The 25,702-nt window shown below is 39.3% G+C and overlaps 3 protein-coding genes across 3 annotated transcripts in view; all 3 read right to left on the bottom strand.

Annotated features, from left to right (window-relative positions):
* Nucleotides 1–7,200, bottom strand: part of LOC18095349 (disease resistance protein RPV1) — a 44,231-nt gene extending 37,031 nt beyond the window's left edge. The window contains exon 1 of the mRNA XM_052445383.1: nucleotides 7,093–7,200. The gene's annotated coding sequence lies outside the window, so the exon portion shown is untranslated. The remainder of the gene's footprint in view (nucleotides 1–7,092) is intronic.
* The window catches only part of LOC18111198 (disease resistance protein RPV1), a 56,040-nt gene extending 48,731 nt beyond the window's left edge, over nucleotides 1–7,309 (bottom strand). Inside the window, exon 1 of the mRNA XM_052445382.1 lies at nucleotides 7,162–7,309. The gene's annotated coding sequence lies outside the window, so the exon portion shown is untranslated. The remainder of the gene's footprint in view (nucleotides 1–7,161) is intronic.
* LOC18102848 (disease resistance protein RPV1) overlaps nucleotides 1–25,702 on the bottom strand; it is a 58,168-nt gene that overhangs the window by 20,633 nt on the left and 11,833 nt on the right. The gene's annotated exons all lie outside the window — the stretch shown is intronic.

A 25,702-nucleotide genomic window follows, 5' to 3' on the forward strand; every position in this document is an offset into this window, starting at 1 on the left:
TTATTCATCCAGCTAATGACATTGGCCGAGTCAGATTCAATAATAATGTGTTTATGATGCAGGCGGCAATTAGAGGCTGATAATTCAATAGCTTTGACAACCGCTTTCAGCTCGGCGACATTGGAGTCTAAGATCCCAACTGACAAGGAGAAAATACCAAGAATAATCCCATTATGATTTCGCAAGACTCCGCCTATACCTGAAGGGCCCGGCTTCCCAAGAGAGGAGCCATCCACATTCCATTTGAAGCTATTAATCATAGGGGGAGACCACACAACAACTACCCTTTGGTTTTTAGAATTAGTCCATCGTAACAGCCCTTCTGCTGACCTTAGCAAATCTGAAGCGGAATAAGAAAAATCAGGTTCTATAGCCTTTATCCAAAAGCAGAGACGAGTAATAATAAGGATAAATAGAGTATCATAATTCGGGGTTGTCTGCTTGAATATCACATCATTACGATGTAGCCAAAGAGACCATGCCACTGAAAAAAACAGCATCAACCAAGCTTTTTTCTGAAATTTTCCATAAACCAAAGAATCCCACTGAGAGAAAAGGGCTGCCAAGTTCTTTGGGCAACACCACGCTAAGCCCCACCAATTGATAATTTTAGACCAAACTATCTAATGTTTGTGACAATGCAGAAGTATATGATCAACCGATTCTTCCTCAGCTAAGCAAATGGGACAAGCAGCAGCTGAGATGTCCAATATACCTCTTCTGACCAACATACTACGAGTGTTGATTTTTTTAATGATAGCCATCCAGCAGAATACTTCAACTTTAGGAGGAACGATTCCTCTCCAAATCCCAGTAAAGGAGAAGCTAGTGTCCATTGGGGGTTTGGGGCTTAATAGCCCACATAGAGATTTGATCGAGAATCTACCGGTGGAGTTGGCTTTCCAAATTAATCTGTCCTCTGCGTCTTTGTCCAGCTGCACTTTTGAAAGAATGGCAGTCATTCGGTCTAGAAGGCCATAGTTTCTACCTCGCAAGGGTCTACTCCATGTGAATAGCCAGTGCCAAGCATGACCATCCCATATCCCCATCTTATCAAGGCTTGCTTCTTTATCATTAGTTAACCGGAATAGGGCAGGAAACTGATCTGCCAGGCTACCAGTAGTTGTCCAATCATCAAGCCAGAATTTAATCCTCTTGCCATTTCCAACTAGCATCACAGATTGATGTTTCACAATGTCTTGCAATCTAATATCTGTAACACAATGATTAACAATACGAGACCAAGTACTTCCAGTTCCTGCAATAGGATATTTCGGAATAATTGAGGAGCATTTAGTGTTGTATATGTTGTTAATCACATCCTTCCACATGCTCGACTCCTTCGAACCAAACCTCCATAGCCATTTGAACATCAGGGCTTTGTTTTTGTCCCTTAGAGATCCGATCCCAAGACCACCATCATTTTTTGCCAGAGAAATAATTGACCATCTAACATTGCATATGTTCTTACCTCCCTCTTTTCCGGACCATAAAAAAGATCTAAATTTCTTTTCAATGGATGATGCAATTGCCGTAGGCATAGGGAACAAAGAGAGAAAGTATATGGGCAAATTACCTAAGACAGATTTGATTAAGCACAATCTACCCCCAATAGATAATAGTCTGCCTTTCCACGAAGCCAACCTAGCACTGATATTATGGAGAATAGGCTTCCACATCAAAGTTCTACAAGAGCTTGCACCAATGGGAAGGCCAAGATATTTGAATGGGAGGCGCTCCTGCTTACATCGGAGAATTTGTGCAGTGTAATTACATATATGTTCATCTATACCCACACCAAATATGCTGCTTTTGCAAAAGTTAACCTTCAGACCTGACATTAATTCAAAGCACAGAAGGATGCGCTTGATATTCTGCATGCTGAATAAGGAGTCTGAGCTGAAAATAAGAGTGTCATCTGCGAATTGGAGGTGAGATAAAGTATATCCATCCTGGCCAATCTTAATACCCTCGATCAAACCCAAATCACAGCCTCGCTGCAACATACAACTCAATCCCTGAACTGCAATATTGAAAAGAAAAGGAGAGAGGGGGTCTCCTTGCCGTAGCCCTTTTTCCAAGTTAAATTCTGCCGTTGGAGATCCATTGACAAGCACAAACATCTTTGATGTTGAAATGCATTGCATGATCCAACCTCGCCACCTGCTCCCGAAACCCATAACAGCCATTACTTCATTAATGTATTCCCATAAAACAGAATCGAAAGCTTTGTGAAAGTCTAGCTTGAAGAGATATCCTTTTCTCTTTCTCTTCTTTAAGAAGTGAATCGCCTCATTAGCTATCAAAACGCTGTCTAGGATTTGTCTTCCTTTTATGAAAGCAGTTTGGTGATCACTGATGACTTCTGACATAACTTGCTTCACCCTGGTTGCCAGTATCTTTGAAATGATCTTGTAAAGGCTTCCTACCAGACTGATAGGCCTAAAATCTTTCAACTTATTGGCACCTTGAATCTTCGGGATAAGAGTAACAAAGGAGCTATTGATGCCTGGAGGAAGGAGGTTTGTCCGATAGAAGTCATCCACCATTCGAACAATATCCCCCCTATAATGTTCCATGCTTTCTTAATAAAGAAGAAATTAATACCATCAGGGCCTGGAGCTTTGTTTCCTTCACAATCCCAAACTGAACGGAATTTCTAAAGCATGCAATGATGTGGGCTGAAGCTTTAGGAAGTCCAGATTACAGCAGGAGGCTCTAGGTCTGTCATGCTTAGAGTATAGCTTACTGAAAAAATCAAATACAGCTATCTTCACATCAGACGGTTTAGTTAGAGTCGTTCCATCAACATCCAGGGAGAAAATCTGATTCCTTTTGTGTCTTGTTGTGGCTGATAGATGAAAGAAACGAGTGTTTCTGTCTCCAAGCTATTTCTACTTTGGGTACGTGTGCTGCATCATCATCATCATCGCTAATGTTGTGGGCAGTGATAACTTCATCCTTTGATTGGATAAAATCATCATCCTTTCCTTCCTCTTCATGCAACCATTGTACACCAATCGTCCTTATTTGGATAGCTGGATCTTTTCGACGCACTGAAATACTCACGTCATCACCATTATCAAATGTAGGATTATCGCCACCTAATTTCCAGTGGCTTAGCGATTGGAGTACAACATTACCGAGTGGACCACCGAACCGTGATTTCATGTGCATTAGCGATTGGAATTTCACGTCATACTCACGCTTGTATCTTGTACAAAGCAAGGATCGACCACTGGTATTGTTTCTGATTTCAATATAAAAAGGATCATTGTGACTGTACCCTGACGTCATACAAGACCTTGTGAACAGATTAAAGCCACATATCGGGTGCGTTCCAGGTGAGGATATTTTGAATGAAAAGTTATCTACAAACTCATTCTGACTTAGCCATTTATCCTCTTCTCCCTCTGCACAGAACCCCCTTAACATCTCATCTTCATCAAATACAAATACGGCAACGTTGAATATGCCATCTATAAATGTCATCTGTACCACCGAAACAATGTCTATAAAATGAGCAAAAGAAAATATTCAAATGTAGATTTCAAAGAAAATAACATGGGCGAGGGAGGACCTGAAATCTCGATGGCTGTATTTGAGCACTAACCGTTTCCATTATTCTGAACATGTGTGAGTCAAACTTTTGGATTAATTCTTGCTTCATCCGATCTTGGAACTTGACTAATTGATCACAACCATCTGCTTTAGTCCCATGGTTTATATTTGGAACTCTTTGCAGTGAATAGCAAAAGGACACATCTAACGACCACAAATGGGATGGAAGCTCTGGGAGTGCCTCAAGCATTTTGCAATTTCTTAAATTTAGGTCAATGAGTAGACCAAGATCCTTGATGCTTTCTGGAAGAGAACGAATTGTTGTTCCACTTAAATCTAGTCTCCTTAAGGAGCGTGGCAGTGAAAACGAGGTAAATCTTAACATTTTCCTTGCTGAAAACCTAGAGGGAAAGAATAGCTTCAATGGAAGAGATGTAATATATGATGTACTTGCAACAACTCCATCGCTTTGAAGCAAGTTGCGCCCCTGATGATGCTCTAACTCCATATTCAGGCTGTGACGATTTGAGCAACCATCTAAAACTAGCTCTTGAAGTGAATTCAATCTACTCATTTCTTCTGGAAGCTCCATAAGACTTGTACAATTTCTTAGATTTAAGATCAACAATCTTTGTAAATCACCAATAGATTCGTGAATTTGAACCAAACGGATGCAGTCTTCAAGTATTAGCTTTTCAAGGGCTGGGAGACCCAAGAAATCTGGGGTTCTAATGAGATCAAGAGAGTGACGGAGATCAAAAATTTTCAATTTTGGAAGAAACTGTGAAAATACATGAATTTAGTTGTTATCAATTGAAAACGAGAGAGATAGCTATAGAGAGAGACTTGATACATACCGGTTTGCCTTTCCAAGCATCAACTAGACACCTTCTGGATAGATCAAGAACCACCAGCTTCTCCAAGCATACGTGATTTGGTATGGATTTCAAAGACAATCCATGCCAACATAACCATATCAAATTCTTAGGGAAGTGCTCAAAACTTCCACGAAAATTAGTGTAGTTTAGCTGGAGAAATTTTACATCTGGCATCTTTCTAAAAGCATCCGTGCTGAGGATGGAAAACAAACTTGTTTGGCTAGTTTGTAATTTTCCTCCATCGGAAAAGTCAGAAAGCCATTGTTGAAAGAAGTTAAGCCTGCGGCGCTTGCGGCGAACCACTGAATCAGTACAGAAAACTTCTGCATAATTATCTTCCATTAATGCATGCATATCAATAGTAAGGCCACACAATTTTTCAGCATCCTGCATAATAATATTAAAAGTACATGAGAAAGGAAAGTAAATGAATGAATATGTTAAGGCCCCACAAACCATTTAAGTAGACATAAAAAAGTTGAGCTACTTACAGTAGTTCCTTTCAAAACTGTAAAAGCATCCTGGGGGCGCCATATTCTTTGACATTTGGGTGATTCTTGACGAGCAATTTCCCTTCCCATATGTCTTACTAGTTGATGCATCCACAACCTTTCATCAATGTTGATTTCAACAAGACATCTATCGATGAGATTGTCAATCCCAAATCTTGCACCTTTATAGAGCCCATCCAGTATCCTAACTGCATCATCCACATCCATTCCATTGAAGAAACATGCGATATCAAGGAATAAGTTCTTCGGATAATCACCATCAAGAAAGTCGTAACTTATTCGAAGAACCTTTTGAACTTCAAAATTAGGAATCACTTCCATTTGTTGTAATGCGCTTTCCCATATTTCTCTTCCTTTTCCGGACAATGAAGAGCCAATAACTCGAAGAGCTAATGGAAGTCCATTACAATGGTGTAATATTCTCCAAGAGTCTTCTACAAAACGATCAACAGGGTTAGCTTGTCCAAAGGCATTCCAACTAAAAATCTCGAGTGATTTTTCATCATCTAGCGGTTCAACTTTGCTCCGGACACACTGAATATCATTAGCTGAAAACAGACCCTTATTTCTGGTTGTTAAATGATTTTACTTCCCTTACACAGCCAGTTTTGCATGCCAATGATTTTATTGAATTGGTCCCTTTTGTCCACATCATCTAGAACAATAAGAGTTCTTCTGCAACATAATGCATCCTTAATCTTCAGAATTCCTTCATCTTCATCATTTATCTCATCAACAGTCTTTTTTAGGATGTCGGAAAGAAGTTGCCTCTGTAGGCAAACTATATCCTTTGATCTAAAATTTGATAGGAAGATCTTTCCTTCAAATTTATGAATATTCTGATTAAAAACACTCTTTGCTATGGTTGTCTTCCCAACTCCACCAATTCCATAGAGTATAGCAATGGCAGCATCATGGGACCCATCTTCCAACCATGAGTTGATATAATTTACTAGAGGATCTCTTCCAATGAAATGAAGGGGTAAATGAAACATTTTTTGATCCAATTTCTTTGAGACTTTCTCCACAATAGATTGGACAAACTGTGCCTCGTACCTACATCAAAAAGTAAAATACAATGTGCGATTATTAGTAGTCTCTCTATAAGTAATAAAAATAAACAACATTTAGCTAAGAAATTAAAGCAGGTTGTGTGTCAATGATTTGATAGTTAAAACCAAATAATGATTGGGAAAAAAAAAAACAACGAAGAAATCATAAGTATTTTATTTTATTTTTCTTATATGTTTTCATATCAGTACACTTAACTGAAAGAAATTAAGAGTTCACGACCAGCATTCTAGTCTTATGCCATGTGTAGTTTCATCAAGAGATGCAACTTACCCATCTCCTAAATCCATTCCAGCTAAATCTGCAACTTCCTTCAAAGCAATCCTCCACCCATTCACCCGATCCATCTCCTCCTCGAAGCGCTTTTCTTGTTCCACAAATGCTGCAGCGAAGCTCCCTGTTTGATTTCTGACTTCAGATGGATCCACATGATAGAATACTGGGTAAACTATGCAGTCAGCATTCCTCTTACATTCCATGATCTTTACAAGTTCATCGAGGCACCATCTCGACCAAGCATAGTTTTTGGAGAACACGATTATCGATATTTTTTATTGTTGTATTGCCTTCTGGAGCTCCAGCTCTATATTCTCCCCTATCCGAATTTCATCATCATCTCTAAATGTGTGAATCCCTGCATCAACCAGGGCCTTGTATAGGTGATCGGTAAAGTTCTTGCGGGTGTCTGCTCCTCTAAAACTCAAGAACACTTGATGTTTACAATTAGAAAACCGAGAAGAGTAGGATTCTTGATATTTCCCAGCAGCCATTCCGATTCTAGCAAAGATAAGACTTCTCAAAGATCTGAACAAAAAAAAAGGAGTTGCAGGATTAATGTCGATAGTTCAAGATCGACAGCTCACCAATAAGCTGAAGTATTCATATATTATTATCTTACTTTTTCTATAAAACAATTTTCAAGTTATTTCCCAGCAATCAACTCCTCCATGCCCTTTCAGAAAAATAATTGTACATATGATAAATTAAATCTCTATGCTGAACCAACAAAATCGGTTGTTGAGTTACATTCCACAATATAACATAATACTAAAAGAGATAAGCAGAGTTACCTGCAATCTTCACTTTCCCTTCGCTGATGTTCTCTTATCAGTTCATGAATTTTCTGCTTTTAAATCAACCTTAAAAGTCTCTGTGGTATGGGCAATTTCCGCGTTAGGACCTTTTTTTTTTTTTTAATTTGCTCAAAATTGAGAGAGAAAGGGTGGATTGTAAATTTAAGACAAGTCATCCCCACAAGTCCACTCTCTCTATGGTATGGAATGTTTCCGCGTGAGGACTTTTTTGGTTTTATTTTGATCAAGACTTGGATGTTGAATATAATCACTAATTTTAGGACTAATGCAACTTTTCTTTTTTAGTCGTTTCATTACTAGAAAACTAGCAAATAGCTAGAAAATACCTACAAAAAATATTCCACCAATAAGATAGAAAATTTATGCCATTTATTTCTGACATAGATAAGGATGAAATATGTAATATCAAAAATTTCTGATCGAATAAAAAAATAATAATAAAAATTCCTTTTAAAATTTCACTCTGAAGGTACTCAACGAGCTCGCATTGTAAGTGGATATCTATCTTTCAAGTGTTTATTCTTGGTCGGCACCTAACAATTAATGGTTGTCAGAAGCGTTCCTAGAAGAACTAGCAATGATCATGTTCATATAACACGCGATTGATTCTCCCCTTAACATCTACACAACTTAAAAAATTAAGATGTCATAAACCATTCCTATTTTTTAAAAATAAATTAGCAACACCTCCTCTATACAAGAGAAAATAATTTAAATTAGATTGCTACAAACCAATTGATTTTATTTAATTTGTTTCACTTTAGTGAAGAGTTCACTCAACTTGTATTTGACCTAGTTTTAAGATTATTATTTTTTAATTTATTTCTATTAATGCATATATTTAATTGGCAACCTTTATTATGTTTCAAATTGTATGTTAATTAGCCAATTGCAGGTAAATGAGTTTAATTCTGAACTAATTACCTAAAAATGTTTTTAATAAGTGAAAGTCAATTTTGGTTTCTATTTTCTTGTTATTTCACAAACAAATCCTCAATTGGTTACAATCTTTAATAATTTACTTTTCAATTATGCCACTTGATTTCTTTGATTGAGCACTTAGTGTCTTTTACAATATGGTCCTTGGTCTTGATATTCTTTAATTTCATCCTCAATTTCCCTTTTATACTTTTAATTCTTTTGATTTAACCCTTGATTAAAATAATTTGCCTCTTAAAACTTCAACACCCATTCATTTGAGTCTTTGAACCTTTAATTATTGCAATCTTGACACTAATTGATTCTCAAACTTTGATTTTCTTCAATTAAGTCCATAGTTGGATTAATTAACATAAACCAAATTTCAATTAAGTCCCCAGACTTATTGATTCTTCTAATTTCTAACAAATTAACTTCTAAACTTTGTTTTTCTTTCATTTTAGCTCCTGATCAAGCCACTTAAACCTTTTTAAAGTTCAATTATGTCCTTGGATTTTTTAATTTAATTGAAAAACAAAATTGAAAAAAAAACTAAAATTCAACAAATTTTCTCATATGAAAAAAATCCAAAACAACAAAATTCATACAATTAAGAACATAAAAATAAAAATAAAAGCAAAAAACACACAAAACTTAGAGAAGAAATAGTAGAATTCTTACCTTATATTAGTTGTGGGTTAATTTGAGAATAAAAAAAATGACATGTTATGAGTTAATTAACAAATAAAAAATTAAACAAACGGAGGAGAAAAGAGAAGGAGAAGCCATACTTGTTAGAGAAAAGAGGGTTGTTGCATGAGGAGAGAATGAGAGAGAGAATAAAAAGAAAGAGTGAGAGGTTTAGTTGGCGAGATAAATAGCAGAAGAGGAAGAGAGAAAAAAAAGAGAAGTTGTAACATCCCTATTTTTATTCCGGGACAAATTCTCAATTTAACATGAAAATCCAGGATTTTTTTTGCATACCATATTTAATAGGATGCTCTAATGAAAACTAATTAACAATAAACATTATCTAACACAAGCACATGATTTTCATATTATACAACAAAACATCCAACACATAAACAACTTAATAACCATGTCTTCACGAATCATTGCAAATTCTTGGTGGTGAATGACAGTTTAACATCCTTTTGGCTAGACAACTGGATTGGTAACTACCCTCTCAAAACAGCCTTCCCCAGGCTATATCTTTTGTCTTCCTCTAAATCCGCTTTGGTGGCTGACATGGGTAGATGGAGCAATGGAATCTGGAGTTGGTTCCTGCAATGACCCAGACCTCTATTTCATTTTGAACAAGAACAACTATCACTTTTATCATCATTGTTGGATTCCAAGCCTTTGTTTTGCCACAAGATGGATAAGAAGATTTGGACTCTCAACAACGATGGCCTCTTTAGTGTAAAATCTTGCTCCAAAATGATGGACCAGCTGTTCTACGGTGGTGCTAAACCATTCCAATCTTCTGTTTGGATAAAACTAACCCCACCAAAAGTGCAACTTTTCCTCTAGCTTCTTATCCAAGATAAAGTAACCACAAGAGATTTTTTATTTTAACATAACTACCTCATCTTTCAGGAATCATGATGTGCTTTCTGCAATAAAAGCTTGGAATCTTCAAGTCACCTCTTCATTCATTGCCACTTCACTTGAAATATATGGATGAAACTGCTTTCTAATCGGGGCTTTTGTAGTGTTTTTCCAAAATCTGTTGATGATATGTGCTACCAATGGTCTTCCATGGTTAAAGGCAAGCAGCAGAATCTCTCATGGCAACTTCTTTTCTTATATGTTGTATGAAATCTTTGGCTCCACCGGAATGATGTCATTTTTAATGTGCTGTCGAATCTGAGTAATATTCTAAAGCATTGCAAGGTGGTCTAGTGGGTGTGGTGATGTATTTTGGATTCTTTGCTGGTTGAGAATAATTAAAGTTGTCGCACGTCATAAAAAATCCGCGCGGCATCGGCTGGCGATTTTTCGTTGTTATGTTTGATTTGAATTTGATTGTTTCGTTGGAGTCGCCACCTAGTAATTTATTGAAGGCTACTAGGAAACCGGATGTACTGGTCTTGTCAGAGATTCGCGGGTAAGGGACTGGTTGTGGTTAGGGAAGGTATTAGCACCCCTAACACACCCTACCTGAGGTAAGCTGCTTCGCGAATTTGATGTGCTTAAAAAAGTTTTAATAATTGTTTTTTCATCGGATATTAGAAATACAACTTACGTATAAGTTAATAATTCTTGACCGTGATCCAATCAAAATATTAAATTCTTCTTTAATCTTTGCAATTTCATCATAAAAAAATATATATAAAAAATAAAACAAATACAAACACACACATTCACTTTTACTATATTTTTGTTTCTTTTCTTTTCTTTTCTTTTCTCTTTCTTTTCTTTTTTTGCTTTTTTACATCCACAATACAAATTATAAAAATTCAAAACTAAATAAAAATTATATTAAATAATCCAAATTTACAAAATAGTCCCCCAAAACTCCAGGAATTGCGGAGGAACACTTCTGGAATCGCAGCAACAGTGCTGGAACAGTGGCGGCGCGTGGAGCAACGCGCCACCGTCACTGACAGCGCGCCGCCGCGATTTGCCGGGAAAATGGTGGGTTCGGCTCAGCTTCTGCTCCTCTTCTCTGCCGGTGGTGCCAATCACTGTCACCTGCAAAAAGAAACACAAACGCAACAACAAGCTGTCTCCTTTCCTTCTCGGTTTTTGGTTTTAGATCTGCTTCGGTTTCTTCTCTTGGATCTGTCCCGTTTCTCTGCCTCATCTCTTCTCTGTCTCAGATCGCCGGTAAGGAAGGGGAACGGGCGAGAGGGAGGAACAGTGGCTGAGAGGGGGGCTGGCTCCTGTGGAGGCCGATCTGCGGGGAGATGAAGGAGAGAACGGGGATGGCCGGGCGTTCACGATCTGGCAGCTGGTTCAGGAGCAGGGGCTGTTGGGTCTGTCGCGTGGGCAGAAACTGCCACTGCTGAGGTCGGTTGAAGGAGAAGAAAACAGCGGGGGCTGCCGCTGCGCTTGGGGGAGGAGCTGGAGACGGCGCCGAAGGAGACGATGAAGGCTGTTGGAAGCAGTGAGCTGGGTCTGCTGGTGGAGGAAGGAGGACTGCTGCTGGCCGGTCTGCGCCGATGAGGGAAGCTCTGTTGCGTCTGTGTTGATGAGGGAGACCGTGGCTTGTGGCCGGTTGAAGAGGGAAGATCTGTCGGCTGTCGGCTGTGGGCTGGAAGGCGGTGCCCTCGGTGGCTGAGAGAAGACCTGGTGCGTGGCTGGTTTGTTGTGGTCTGAAGAGATGATGGGGAACAATGGAGGTCGGTCTGAGGGGGACAATGAGATGGGGACGGCAGCCTTCTTTGTTGGCTGGCTTTTTTTGTTTCGGCTGGGGAACAGAAAGGTGAGGGGGAAGCGGTGAAGATCTGTGGTTTGGGGGAACAGAGTGGCTGCTCCGGTATAAAAAAATCAAAGGCAAAGGTGGGGGCCCGGCTTGTCTTGGCTTCAGGAGAAGAAGACTCGGGGAGAAAAATTCAAACCAGCCGGGGGGGCGGCTGTTTGCAAAGAGATAGGGTTAGGTCTAGGGTTTGTTTTTTTTGTATTTTTCTGATGTTTCAAAATTACCCCCCCTTTGTTTGAGTTGTGGACCAGTATTTATAGGTAAAATGTTGCATGGATCTCAAAATTGGTCCCTCAACTTTCTTTTTTGTAAATTTGATTTTTCTTAATTTTTTTTTGTATTTTTTGCAAACGAGTAATATCAACGTCGACTCAATGAAGAAAATCAATGATTTTAAAAATAACGCGTTAAAGGTTGAACGCGTTCCAAATGTCTTGAAAATTTAAATTCTTTTGAGACGATGCTAAAAATGCTAAAAACGATGCAAATGTATTAAAAATGTATTTTTTTGGATTTTCAATGTTTTTTTGCTATTTTTGGATTTTTCTGAAAATTTATCAAAACATGGGTCAAAAATTGGGTAGCAACAGATGCCCCCTCTTTACAATGCTTACGAAGCAAAACTCCTCAATGTTTCGCATAGTAAGCTTTGTAAAGAAAAACTCTAAATGTTCCCTTTTTTTTGTGTGAGATCCCATCGGGCGATCTCCTTGAACCAAAACCAAAATCTGCGTGGTTGGGCTAACCTGAGATCTCGTCCGACGATCCCCTTTAACCAGAACCAATATCCTGTGTGCGGTTGGGCTAACCTGAGATCCCGTCCGGCGATCCCCTTTAACCAGAACCAATATCCTGTGTGGTTGGGCTAACCTGAGATCCCGTCCGGCGATCCCCTTTAACCAGAACCAAAATCTGCGTGGTTGGGCTAACCTGAGATCCCGTCCGGCGATTCCCTTTAACCAGAACCAATATCCTGTGTGGTTGGGCTAACCTGAGATCCCGTCCGGCGATCCCCTTTAACCAGAACCAATATCGTGTGTGTGGTTGGGCTAACCTGAGATCCCGTCCGGCGATCCCCTTTAACCAGAACCAATATCCTTTGTGTGGTTGGGCTAACCTGAGATCCCGTCCGGCGATCCCCTTTAACCAGAACCAATATGAGATCCCATCTGGTGACCTCATTAAACCAAAACTAAAAAAATGTGTGTAACTCGGTCAACCTGAAATCCCATCTGGCGATTCCCTTTAACCAAAGCTACATGAGATCCCATCTGGCGACCTCATTCAACTGGAACTTAAAAAAAATGTGTGGTAGCTCGGTCAACCTGAAATCCCATCTGGCGATTCCCTTTAACCAAAGCTACATGAGATCCCATCTGGCGACCTCATTAAACCAAAACAAAGAATGTGGAACAAATGGTCTCATTGTAATGGGTGACGAACCCAAGAAAAATGATGGTCTCATTGTATGGGTGACGAACCCAAGAAAAATGATGGTCTCATTGTATGGGTGACTAACCCAAGAAAATGATGGTCTCATTGTATGGGTGACTAACCCAAGAAAAATGATGGTCTCATTGTATGGGTGACGAACCCAAGAAAAATGATGGTCTCATTGTATGGGTGACTAACCCAAGAAAAATGCTGGTCTCATTGTATGGGTGACGAACCCAAGAAAAATGATGGTCTCATTGTATGGGTGACGAACCCAAAAAATGATGTTTTTTTTTTTTTTCAAAAAAAATGGTCTCATTGTTACGGGTGACCTACCCAAAAAAATGTTGGTGAGGGCTCAAAGGCGCACTCAAAAGGAAGTAGAGTTATAAAACGCACTACCTGAGAAGTGAGGGCTCAAAGGCGCACTCAAAATGAGGTAGGGTTAGAAAACGCGCTACCCCAAAAAGTGATGATGAAACACCGATATGACAATGTTGAAAACAATGCATTATGATCAATATGCATGTACACGTACCTGAGAAATATAGGTCCCCATTTCTTCATGGTGTCTTTCTTTTCTCAAAAGTTGAAGTGTTGGTAGTAAACTTCGATGACTTTTTCGCTCTTGCTTACTCGAGTTACATTTTGTGATCTTGACCTCTAGGAAAGATTTGATGTTATCATACTTCTTTATCCTCTACCCTTGATCTCAAGAGTTGTCAATTTTGCCCGATTATTCTTAGAAAGGGAATCATGGAGCCAGCCTTACCATGCATTTTTCGATTGCCCCCAAGCTTGATCATGCCCCCAAGTGTTCAATTCGGGTTTGGGGATGAGGCTATGTGAAGGAAGGTTTGACAAAGAGTTGTTTTCATGCAGAATTTTTGGAATTCCAAAACTATTCCAGACACAGAAATCACTTTGACATTGATTCAAAGCAAACTCATTCTGAAGAAATTCAAGTGATTCCTATGGAGAGGTTTCCAGAAGTGATGAAAACTTTTTGTTTTGCTTTTGGTGAAAAATATGAAGTGACATTTGGTTGGTCAAAAAAAGATTAAGATTTAATTTGAGAGTTACCGAGAACCGGTCTTCAAAGCATTCATTTTATTTGCATGAATAATGATTTTGTTTCGCATGAGAAAACACTGCCTACCGATCCAGATTGCTTGCCTTTGATCAAAAAGGGCTTGATTAGGCACGTAATGTAGGCTTGGGCTATTGGTTATGAAGAAAAAGGATATTTACAAGCTCAAAAGGTGTTTAAGGGATTTCAAGACTAAGGATCACTTGTGCTTGTTTGCTGACCTTTTGTCTTTGGAATGTCTTTCCAAAATGGTCTATCGTGCCCCCTAGTGTTGGGCTTGGACTCTTTCTCTTTTTTGTTTTCTTCATTTGATTTTGAGCATCGTTGTATTAGGTTTTTTTGCTCAAAATTTTTGGATCCTTTGGATTTTTTTCTTCATGCCCCCAAGCTTTGTTTGGGCACTTTTGATGATTGAGAATTTTCTTTTATGCCCTCCAGTGTTGTTTGGGCGCTTTCCATCATTGCGGGTTTTTTCTGTCTCTTGCACTTGCCCCCAGTGTGGGGTGTGATCCTAGCCAAGGTTATTTATCTCAAGAAAAACATTAGGCTCAAAAGGGGACTATAAATGATAAATTTTAGCCTCGTGAACGGATTATCAAAGATGGCCTTTCTTCATTTCAAACTCATGCATTCAGGATCGGTAAGCCTTGCTTTCATGCAGTATGCAACGTGATTTCTCATTATTCATTCAAATAAAATTCAACTTTTGGAGTCACTTCATAGTTGTATGGTTACCTTTCCAATGAATCACCTGAATTTCCAGAACTCGTTTGTTTCAGACAAATATCAACATGATTTCTATTTTTGTACTAAACTTTGAATTCCCAAAAATCCTTGTGAACATGTGTGATTATGCATAGTTTTGGAAGAAAAGGGAAACACAGCTAAAGATTCTTGGTGTTATGCTTTCATGCTCAACGGTTATGCTCAATGTGTTATTTGCATGAAACAACAAAAATGAAGGTGTGTCATGAAGACCGGAAAACACATGATCTTATTTAACAAGAAAGGCTCATTTGACAGGGAAAGTCTTATGAAATTGTGAGCCAAATTACCAACAAAAATTGGAACAGGTTGAAACAAAAATCAAGAAGTTTTGCAGGCATGATCAAACTGAGGTGGTTTTTTTTTTTTTTTTTTTTTTTTTTTTTTTTGCTGAACAAGAAAAGGCTCCATTATGCACCGGTGGTGCAATTCCCCTTCGGTTAGCCTTCCCACAAAAACTTTTGCAGAAACGTTGGATTGCGTTGAGGCATATTGACCAATGTTTGCCTCCAATTTCTTCAGGCTAAGTCGTTGTTGGGTTTTGAACAAAGATGAACGGTCGGTTGGAATGAACTTTCTTAGAGTCATTTTTCAGTATTTGCTCGAGTAAGCTATAGGCGAGTCGAGCTGGTATTCAGAAACTCCAACTCTTCTTAAAAATAGACATTACGGCGAGCACACTCTTCATCTTCCGTGTTTTTTTTTTCTTCAAAATCGAGTGTTGTAGACTCGTAGGGGACCTATTTTTCATTCTGGTGCATGCATGAAAAATGTATGAACATGTAATCTATATGATGAACTCGCCCTTCGAGGGGTGACATATGGTCGTAACTCTTGTATGATGAAACAAGAATCTTGATTCTTGCCCAAACTTTACAATGAAAATTTTCTGAGTGACGGCCATTGGGTCACCTAAAAGTCTTGAGTTCAAGATGCTTCAAGAAGGGTTTGCCCTGATGCAAATAAAAAATAACACATACAACCTAAGGACAGGTTCTATTCATTATGTGAACAAAAGGTAGGTTTACTACTTGGTCTCTAAAAAGGGTCTCTTATCTGCCCAGTGACGTTCTTCGTAAAGACAGTATGGGGGCGTTGCAAGGAATAGTTAAGGTACGTCTACCCACCATTACCAAGCAGGCACTCAGATATGAGTTCGGTTTTTCACGCATCTGAACCCTGACCAATAGTCATAGGGCAGATCGCTAATTCACCACCTAACTTAGAAGCTTGTGTGTGCTTTAAAAATAAATACAGGTGATGCATGAAACAATTCTAAAAATGCATGGATAAAACAAAAATAAAACAAGACAAAAATGCAAAAACTTAAACACATCAAATACACAAAGCTTAGTCCAATATTGTCAGAAACAGTACCTTCCCCAGTGGAGTCGCCATTCTGTCGCACGTCATAAAAAATCCGCGCGGCATCGGCTGGCGATTTTTCGTTGTTATGTTTGATTTGAATTTGATTGTTTCGTTGGAGTCGCCACCTAGTAATTTATTGAAGGCTACTAGGAAACCGGATGTACTGGTCTTGTCAGAGATTCGCGGGTAAGGGACTGGTTGTGGTTAGGGAAGGTATTAGCACCCCTAACACACCCTACCTGAGGTAAGCTGCTTCGCGAATTTGATGTGCTTAAAAAAGTTTTAATAATTGTTTTTTCATCGGATATTAGAAATACAACTTACGTATAAGTTAATAATTCTTGACCGTGATCCAATCAAAATATTAAATTCTTCTTTAATCTTTGCAATTTCATCATAAAAAAATATATATAAAAAATAAAACAAATACAAACACACACATTCACTTTTACTATATTTTTGTTTCTTTTCTTTTCTTTTCTTTTCTCTTTCTTTTCTTTTTTTGCTTTTTTACATCCACAATACAAATTATAAAAATTCAAAACTAAATAAAAATTATATTAAATAATCCAAATTTACAAAATAGTCCCCCAAAACTCCAGGAATTGCGGAGGAACACTTCTGGAATCGCAGCAACAGTGCTGGAACAGTGGCGGCGCGTGGAGCAACGCGCCACCATCACTGACAGCGCGCCGCCGCGATTTGCCGGGAAAATGGTGGGTTCGGCTCAGCTTCTGCTCCTCTTCTCTGCCGGTGGTGCCAATCACTGTCACCTGCAAAAAGAAACACAAACGCAACAACAAGCTGTCTCCTTTCCTTCTCGGTTTTTGGTTTTAGATCTGCTTCGGTTTCTTCTCTTGGATCTGTCCCGTTTCTCTGCCTCATCTCTTCTCTGTCTCAGATCGCCGGTAAGGAAGGGGAACGGGCGAGAGGGAGGAACAGTGGCTGAGAGGGGGGCTGGCTCCTGTGGAGGCCGATCTGCGGGGAGATGAAGGAGAGAACGGGGATGGCCGGGCGTTCACGATCTGGCAGCTGGTTCAGGAGCAGGGGCTGTTGGGTCTGTCGCGTGGGCAGAAACTGCCACTGCTGAGGTCGGTTGAAGGAGAAGAAAACAGCGGGGGCTGCCGCTGCGCTTGGGGGAGGAGCTGGAGACGGCGCCGAAGGAGACGATGAAGGCTGTTGGAAGCAGTGAGCTGGGTCTGCTGGTGGAGGAAGGAGGACTGCTGCTGGCCGGTCTGCGCCGATGAGGGAAGCTCTGTTGCGTCTGTGTTGATGAGGGAGACCGTGGCTTGTGGCCGGTTGAAGAGGGAAGATCTGTCGGCTGTCGGCTGTGGGCTGGAAGGCGGTGCCCTCGGTGGCTGAGAGAAGACCTGGTGCGTGGCTGGTTTGTTGTGGTCTGAAGAGATGATGGGGAACAATGGAGGTCGGTCTGAGGGGGACAATGAGATGGGGACGGCAGCCTTCTTTGTTGGCTGGCTTTTTTTGTTTCGGCTGGGGAACAGAAAGGTGAGGGGGAAGCGGTGAAGATCTGTGGTTTGGGGGAACAGAGTGGCTGCTCCGGTATAAAAAAATCAAAGGCAAAGGTGGGGGCCCGGCTTGTCTTGGCTTCAGGAGAAGAAGACTCGGGGAGAAAAATTCAAACCAGCCGGGGGGGCGGCTGTTTGCAAAGAGATAGGGTTAGGTCTAGGGTTTGTTTTTTTTGTATTTTTCTGATGTTTCAAAATTACCCCCCCTTTGTTTGAGTTGTGGACCAGTATTTATAGGTAAAATGTTGCATGGATCTCAAAATTGGTCCCTCAACTTTCTTTTTTGTAAATTTGATTTTTCTTAATTTTTTTTTGTATTTTTTGCAAACGAGTAATATCAACGTCGACTCAATGAAGAAAATCAATGATTTTAAAAATAACGCGTTAAAGGTTGAACGCGTTCCAAATGTCTTGAAAATTTAAATTCTTTTGAGACGATGCTAAAAATGCTAAAAACGATGCAAATGTATTAAAAATGTATTTTTTTGGATTTTCAATGTTTTTTTGCTATTTTTGGATTTTTCTGAAAATTTATCAAAACATGGGTCAAAAATTGGGTAGCAACAAAAGTATTGAAGAATGCAATTGAGAAAATATTTAAATTATAAGAATGATATGAATTATTGAAAGATGCAGTTGAAAAGATAATTTAATTAAATGAATAATTAAAATAAATAAATAAATAAAGATCAAATTTGAAAAGTGGATCAAATTGAAGAAAAATCTAATTCTATGAATAATTTCAAATAGAACAAATAACAATAAAAATAATAGGGATTAAATTTAAAAGAAAAATAAATTAAAAGGTTGCTTTAAAAATATGCTGATTTTTACATCCTTCATGTGGCAGCATGCCAACTCGTGCTTGGAGTGCAATGGTTGGAAACCCTTGGTCCTGTGGAGATGGACTATAAGAAGTTGACCATGTCTTTCACAGAAGATGCTGTATCTCATACTTTCCATGGAATCAAACCAACGAGCATCGCAGCCTTGACTGAGAAGAAACTTTATGGATTGCAGGGTGTTGGGTTTTTCTTCCAAATAATACCAACTGCAAGCAATGTTCAGAAACCTTCTTATCCGCATGACATGAGCTCACTTTTAGCTAAATATTCTTCAGTCTTTGCAGCCCCTACAGGATTACCACCCCCACAAACGCATGATTATCAAATTCCACTACAACCACAAACTGTGCCAGTAAGTGTCCGACCTTACAGATATCCTTATTATCAGAAAACTGAAATTGAAAAAATGGTGCAAGAGCTGCTACAGACTGGACTGATAAGACCAAGCAATAATCCATTTTCCTCTCCTGTTTTGTTAGTGAAGAAGCCGGATGGAGCATGGAGGTTCTGTGTAGATTACCGTGCTTTGAATGATATTACAATCAAAGATAAGTATCCTATTCCGGTGATTGATGAATTATTAGATGAACTTCATGGATCAAAAATTTATTCAAAATTGGATTTGCGTTCTAGTTATCATCAAATACGAGTACGCAAGGAAGATGTTCCTAAAATAGCTTTTCGCACTCACGAAGGTCATTACGAGTTTGTAGTGATGCCGTTTGGCCTCACCAATGAAAATTCCAAAGCCTCATGAATGAGCTTTTTTGCCCTCATCTTTGAAAATTCATCTTGGTGTTCTTTGACGATATTCTTGTATATTCAAAATCATGGGAACACCACCTTATACATTTGCAAACTATACTTAATATATTGTCCACTAACTCCTTGTTTGCAAAGGAAGAGAAATGTTGTTTCGGAGTTTTACAGGTGGACTACCTGGGGCATCCAATTTCTGCACACGGGGTATCAGTTGATCCTAAGAAAATTCAAGCAGTACTGGATTGGCCGAAACCAACAACTGTGAAAGGGATGCGTGGCTTCCTCGGGTTGGCTGGATATTATCGCAAATTTATACGTCACTTTGGTGGAATATCAGCTCCTCTAACACAGCTCTTGCATAAAGACGGCTTCCATTGGACAACGGCAGCAGAACATGCCTTCAAACAACTCAAAGAGGCATTAATGTGCCACCAAAACATATGTGACAAGACTCAATGTGCGACTATACAATGCAGTTGAGAATAACAGAATGACTTAGGTTGGCCTTAGCCAACCTTTCCTATTTATATATGTAGGGCAGAATACGGCAGTAACCGTAGGGATTACAACATTGGAATAATCCTATATTAATTTCCTATTTAGAGATATACATGCTATACATTCTATAATATGCCCCCTCAAGCTGAGGGTGGAGGATCGACCCGAAGCTTGAACCTGAAAGCAGTAAAGGACGCAACGGAAAGTGGTTTGGTGAAGACATCAGCAAGTTGATCCCGAGAGGGGATAAAGTGAATCTGAATTTCCTTCTTCGCAACCCGGTCACGGACAAAATGATAATCTACCTCAACATGCTTAGTACGAGCATGAAAGATAGGATTCGCCGAGAGATAAGTCGCACCAAGATTATCACACCAAATAGTAGGAGCAAAGACAGAGGGAACCTGTAGATCTGTTAACAAATATTGAAGCTAGATGACCTCAGCAGTACCATCTGCTAAGGCTTTATACTCAGCCTCAGTGGAGGAGCGGGCAACTGTACGTTGCTTGCCGGATTTTCATGAAATCGGTGTCTGACCAAAGAAAACAAGATAGCCACCCGTAGACTTGCGATCATCAGTACTCCCAGCCCAATCGGCATATGAAAAACCATAAAAAGCAAAAGAGGTACCTCGAGTGATATGAAAACCATAGGATGTCGTTCCTTTGAGGTAGCGAGTATGCGTTTAACAGCAACCCAATGAGAATCTGTATGGGCATGCATCTACTGACAGACTATGTTAACAGCAAAGCAGATATCTGGACGAGTGGATGTAAGATACTGAAGAGCACCCACAATTTAACGAAATCGTGTGGGATCAGAAAATGGATGATCCAGTTGTATAACAAGTTTAGAAGGAGAAACTGAAGTATCAACGGGTTTGCAAGAAGTCATACCAGCCCGAGTGAGGATGTCAAAAATATATTTGTGTTGGCCCAACATCAGACCCATACCTGTAGACTGAACTTCAATACCGAGAAAGTAGTGAACATCACCTAAGTCACGAAGCTTGAATTCAGAGCTTAGTAACTGGACTAGGTGATGAAGCATATATCATCAACATAGATGTTGCTACCCAATTTTTGACCCATGTTTCGATAAATTCTCAGAAAAATCCAAAAATAGCAAAAAAACATCGAAAATCCAAAAAATACGTTTTTAATACATTTGCATCGTTTTTAGCATTTTCAGCGTCATCTAAAAAGAAATTAAATTTTCAAAGGTCTTTCGAACGCGTTCAACTTTTCACGCGTCATTTTTAAAATTATTGATTTTCCTTATTGAGTCGACATTGATATTGCTCGTTTTAAAAAAATACAAAAAAATTAAGAAAAATCAAATTTACAAAAAGAAAGAAGTTGAGGGACCAAGTTTGGAAACCTAGCAACATTTTTGCCTATAAATACTGGTCCCCTTAACACACTCAAGGGGGGGCAACTTTTTTTAAAAAAACACAACCCTAAACCTAAACCTAAACCTAAACCTAAACCTAAAACCTATCTCTACCAAACAGCAACCAGCCGCCCCTTGACGAAGCCTGCTGCCCCCCCTTCCCCCGGTTTTGATTTTTTTCTTCCAAGCCGCCACTCACAGCCTCACATCACACAAAACACAGCTGCCACAGCCACACCGCATCCCATCTTCTTCTCCCTGACACCCATCGCCCCATCTCCTTCTTCACCCGAGAGCCCCCCTCTCTCAAGCTCTCCGATTTCCCTCCATCAAGCCACACAGCAGCAGCAGGAGTCCCGTTCACAGGCTCTTCCCACCGAAGAACCCAGCGGCGGTCGACAGCAGCAGCACCCACAGACGTCGTCCCCTTCCTCATCCACCAGCTCTCCTTTGCACCGACCGGCCTCCGGCGCTCCTTCCACGGCCACCGCCAGATCTACCAAGAGGAGCGAAAATCATCAACGCCTAGACCACAGCGGCGACACCCACAACTCCACCGCCACCTGAAGCAGAGGAGAAGAACAAGAAACACATAACAGACCGATCTGTAGAAAGAAGCGGATCCAAAACCGAGAAGAAGAGAAGTAGAAGCCAAATCTGACAAAAAGAAGAAAAAACCGAAGCAAGGAGGAAGATTATAAATATTTATAAATAAAAGATCTCATGCTAGACAAAGAAAGGTGGAAGATTACTAGAGATACAAAACTATTTCATGATAAACATTTCAAGAAAAAAGAAAAAAGAAAAAAGAAAAAACTATTTCAAAAGCTTTCCAGTTTTTTTCATTTTACGGTTGAAATCTAAAAAAGCAAACCTCTACTTAATGAGAAGTTCTAGACCTTTCTTTGCAAAACACCACCAACCGATTTTGCCATCATTGGATTTACCATGGAAACCACAATAATAATTTCTAAAAATACGAGAAGCTGTTTCTACTTTGGCATTGATAACTTCATCCTTTCCTTCCTCTTCATGCAACCATTGGACACCAATCGCCTTTATTTGGATAGCTGGACCATGTGGAAGCACTGAAATACTCACGTCATCACCATTATCAAATGTAGGATCATTGCCCCCTAATTTCGTGTGCAATAGCGATTGGATTTCACGAACATCACACTTGTATCTCATAGGGAAGAAAGAGGCTTGACAAAGAAAGGATCGACCACTGGTATTGTTTCTGATTTCAATATAAACATAACTAAAGCCACGGTATGCTGACGTCACACAACTTATGAACAGATTAAAGCCACATATCCGGTGCGCAGGAGGAGGTGAGGATATTTTGAATGAAAAGTTATCTACAAACTCATTCTGAATTAGCCATTTATCCTCTTCCTCCTCCTCATAAAACCCCCTTAACATCTCATCTTTGTCAAATACAGATACGACAACGTTGAATATGCCATCCATAAATGTTATCTGTACCACCAAAACAATGTCTATAAAATGAGCAAAAGAAAAGTACTATTCAAATGTAGATTTCCAAAACAATAAAATGGGTGAGGGTGGACCTGAAATCTCGATGTTTGTATTTGAGCACAAACCGTTTCCATTATTCTGAACACGTGAGAGTCAAACTTTTGGATTAATTCTTGCTTTATCCGATCTTGGAACTCGACTAAGTGATCACAACCATCTCCTTCAGTCCAACTGTTTGGATTTGCAAGTCTTTGCAGTGAATAGCAAAAGGACACATCTAACGAATCCAAATGGGATGGAAGCTCCGGGAGTGCTTGAAGCATTTTGCAATTTCTTAAATATAGGTGTCTGAGTAGACCAAGATCCTTGATGCTTTCTGGAAGAAAACGAATTGGAGTTCCACTTAAATCTAGACTCTCCAAGAAGCGTGGCAATGAAAACGAGGTAAATCTCAACATTTTCCTCGTTGAAAACCTAGAGGGAAAGAATAGCTTCAATGGAAGAGATGAAATGAATGATGTACTTGAAACAATTGCATCACTTTGAAGCAATTTGCGTCCCTGATGATGCTCTAACTCCGTATTCAGGCTGTCAAGATTTGAGCAACCATCTAAAACCAGCTCTTGAAGTGAATTCAATCTACTCATTTCTTCTGGAAGCTCCAAAAGACTTGTACAATTTCTTAGATTTAAGATCAACAATCTTTGTAAATCACCAATAGATTCGTGAATTTGAACCAAACGGATGCAGTCTTCAAGTATTAGCTTTTCAAGGGCTGGGAGACCCGAGAAGTCTGGGGTTCTAATAAGATCACGAGAGTGACGGAGATCAAGAATTTTCAATTTTGGAAGAAACTGTGAAAATACATGAATTTAGTTGTTATCAATTGAAAACGAGAGAGATAGCTATAGAGAGACTTGATACATACCGGTTTGCCCTTCCAAACATCAACTAGACAGCTTCTGGATAGATCAAGAACCACCAGCTTCTCCAAGCATACGTGATTTGGTATGGAGCTCCAAGACAATCCATGCCAACATAACCATATCAAATTCTTGGGAAAGTGCTCAAAACTTCCATGGAAATTAGTGTAGTTTAGTTGGAGAAATTTTACATCTGGCATCTTTCTAAAAGCATCCGTGCTGAGGATGGGAAACAAACTTGTTTGGCCAGTTTGTAATTTTCCCCCATCGGAAAAATCGGAAAGCCATTGTTGAAAGAAGTTAAGCCTGCGGCGCTTGCGACAAATCATTGAATCAGTATAGACAACTTCTGCATAATGATCTTCCATTAATGCATGCATATCAATGGTAAGGCCACGTAATTTTTCAGCATCCTGCATAATAATATTAAAAGTACATGAGAAAGGAAAGTAGATGAATGAATATGTCAAGGCACCACAAACCATTTAAGTAGACATATAAAAAAATTCAGCTACTTACAATAGTTCCTTTCAAAACTGTAAAAGCATCCCCTTGACGCCATATTCTTTGACATTTGGGTGATTCTTGACGAGCAATTTCCCTACCCATATCTCTTACTAGTTGATGCATCCACAACCTTTGATCACTGTTGATTTCAACAAGACATCTATCGATGAGATTGTCAATCCCGAATCTTGCACCTTTATCGAGCCCATCCAGTATCCTAACTGCATCATCCACATCCATTCCATTGAAGAAACATGCGATATCAAGGAATAAGTTCTTCGGATAATCACCATCAAGAAAGTCGTAACTTATTCGAAGAACCTTTAAAACATCAAAATTAGGAATCACTTCCATTTGTTGTAATGCGCTTTCCCATATCTCTCTTCCTTTTCCGGACAATGAAGAGCCAATAACTCGAAGAGCTAATGGAAGTCCATTACAATGATGTACTATTCTCCAAGAGTCTTCCACAAAACCATCAACAGGGTCATCTTGTCCAAACACATTCCAACTGAAAAGCTCAAGTGATTTTTCATTATCTAGCGGTTCAACTTTGCACTCCACACGCTCAATATCATTAGCTGAAAACAAACCCTTATTTCTGGTTGTTACAATGATTTTACTTCCTTTACAAAGCCAATTTTGCATGACAATGATTTTATTGAATTGGTCCCTTTTGTCCACATCATCTAGAACAATAAGAATTCTTCTGCAACATAATGCATCCTTAATCTTCAGAATTCCTTCATCAGGATCATTTATCTCAACAGTCTTGTTTAGGATGTCGAAAAGAAGTTGCCTCTGTAGGCAAACTATATCCTTTGACCGAAAATTTGATAAAAAGCTCTTTCCTTCAAATTTATAATAGTTCTGGTTAAAAACACTCTTAGCTATGGCTGTCTTTCCAACTCCACCAATTCCATAGAGTAAAGCAATGGCAGCGCCATGGGATCCATCTTGCAACCATGAGTTGATATCTTGTACTAGAGCATCTCTTCCAATGAAATGAAGGGGGACATAAAATAGTTTTGGATCCAAATTCTTTGAGACATTCTCCACAATAGACTGGACAAACTGTGCCTCGTACCTACATCAAAAAGAAAAATACAATGTGGGATAATTAGTAGCCTCTCTATAAGCAATAGAAATTAAAGCAGGCTGTGTGTCAAAGATTTGATAGTTAAAGCCAAATCGTGATTGAAAAAAAACAGCGAAGAAATCACAAGTATTTTATTTTATTTTTCTTATATGTTTTCTTATCAGTACACTTAACTGAAAGAAATTAAGAGTTCACGACCAGCATTCTAGTCTTATGCTATGTGTAGTTTCATACAGAGATACTACTTACCCATCTCCTAAAACCATTCCAGCTAAATCTGCCACTTCTTTCAAAGCAATCCTCCACCCATTCACCCGCTCCATCTCCTCGTTGAAGCTCTTTTCATGTTCCACAAATGCTGCAGCGAAGCTCCCTGTTTGACGTCCGACTTGGGATGGATCCACATCATAGAATACTGGCAAAACTATGCAGTCATCATTCCTCTTACGTTCCATGATCATTACAAGTTCATCGAGGCACCATCTCGAAGAAGCATAGTCTTTGGAGAACACGATTATCGATATTTTTGATTGTTGTATTGCCATCTGG

Source organism: Populus trichocarpa, chromosome 11, assembly GCF_000002775.5.
Source record: "Populus trichocarpa isolate Nisqually-1 chromosome 11, P.trichocarpa_v4.1, whole genome shotgun sequence".
In the NCBI taxonomy this organism is placed as follows: domain Eukaryota; kingdom Viridiplantae; phylum Streptophyta; class Magnoliopsida; order Malpighiales; family Salicaceae; genus Populus; species Populus trichocarpa.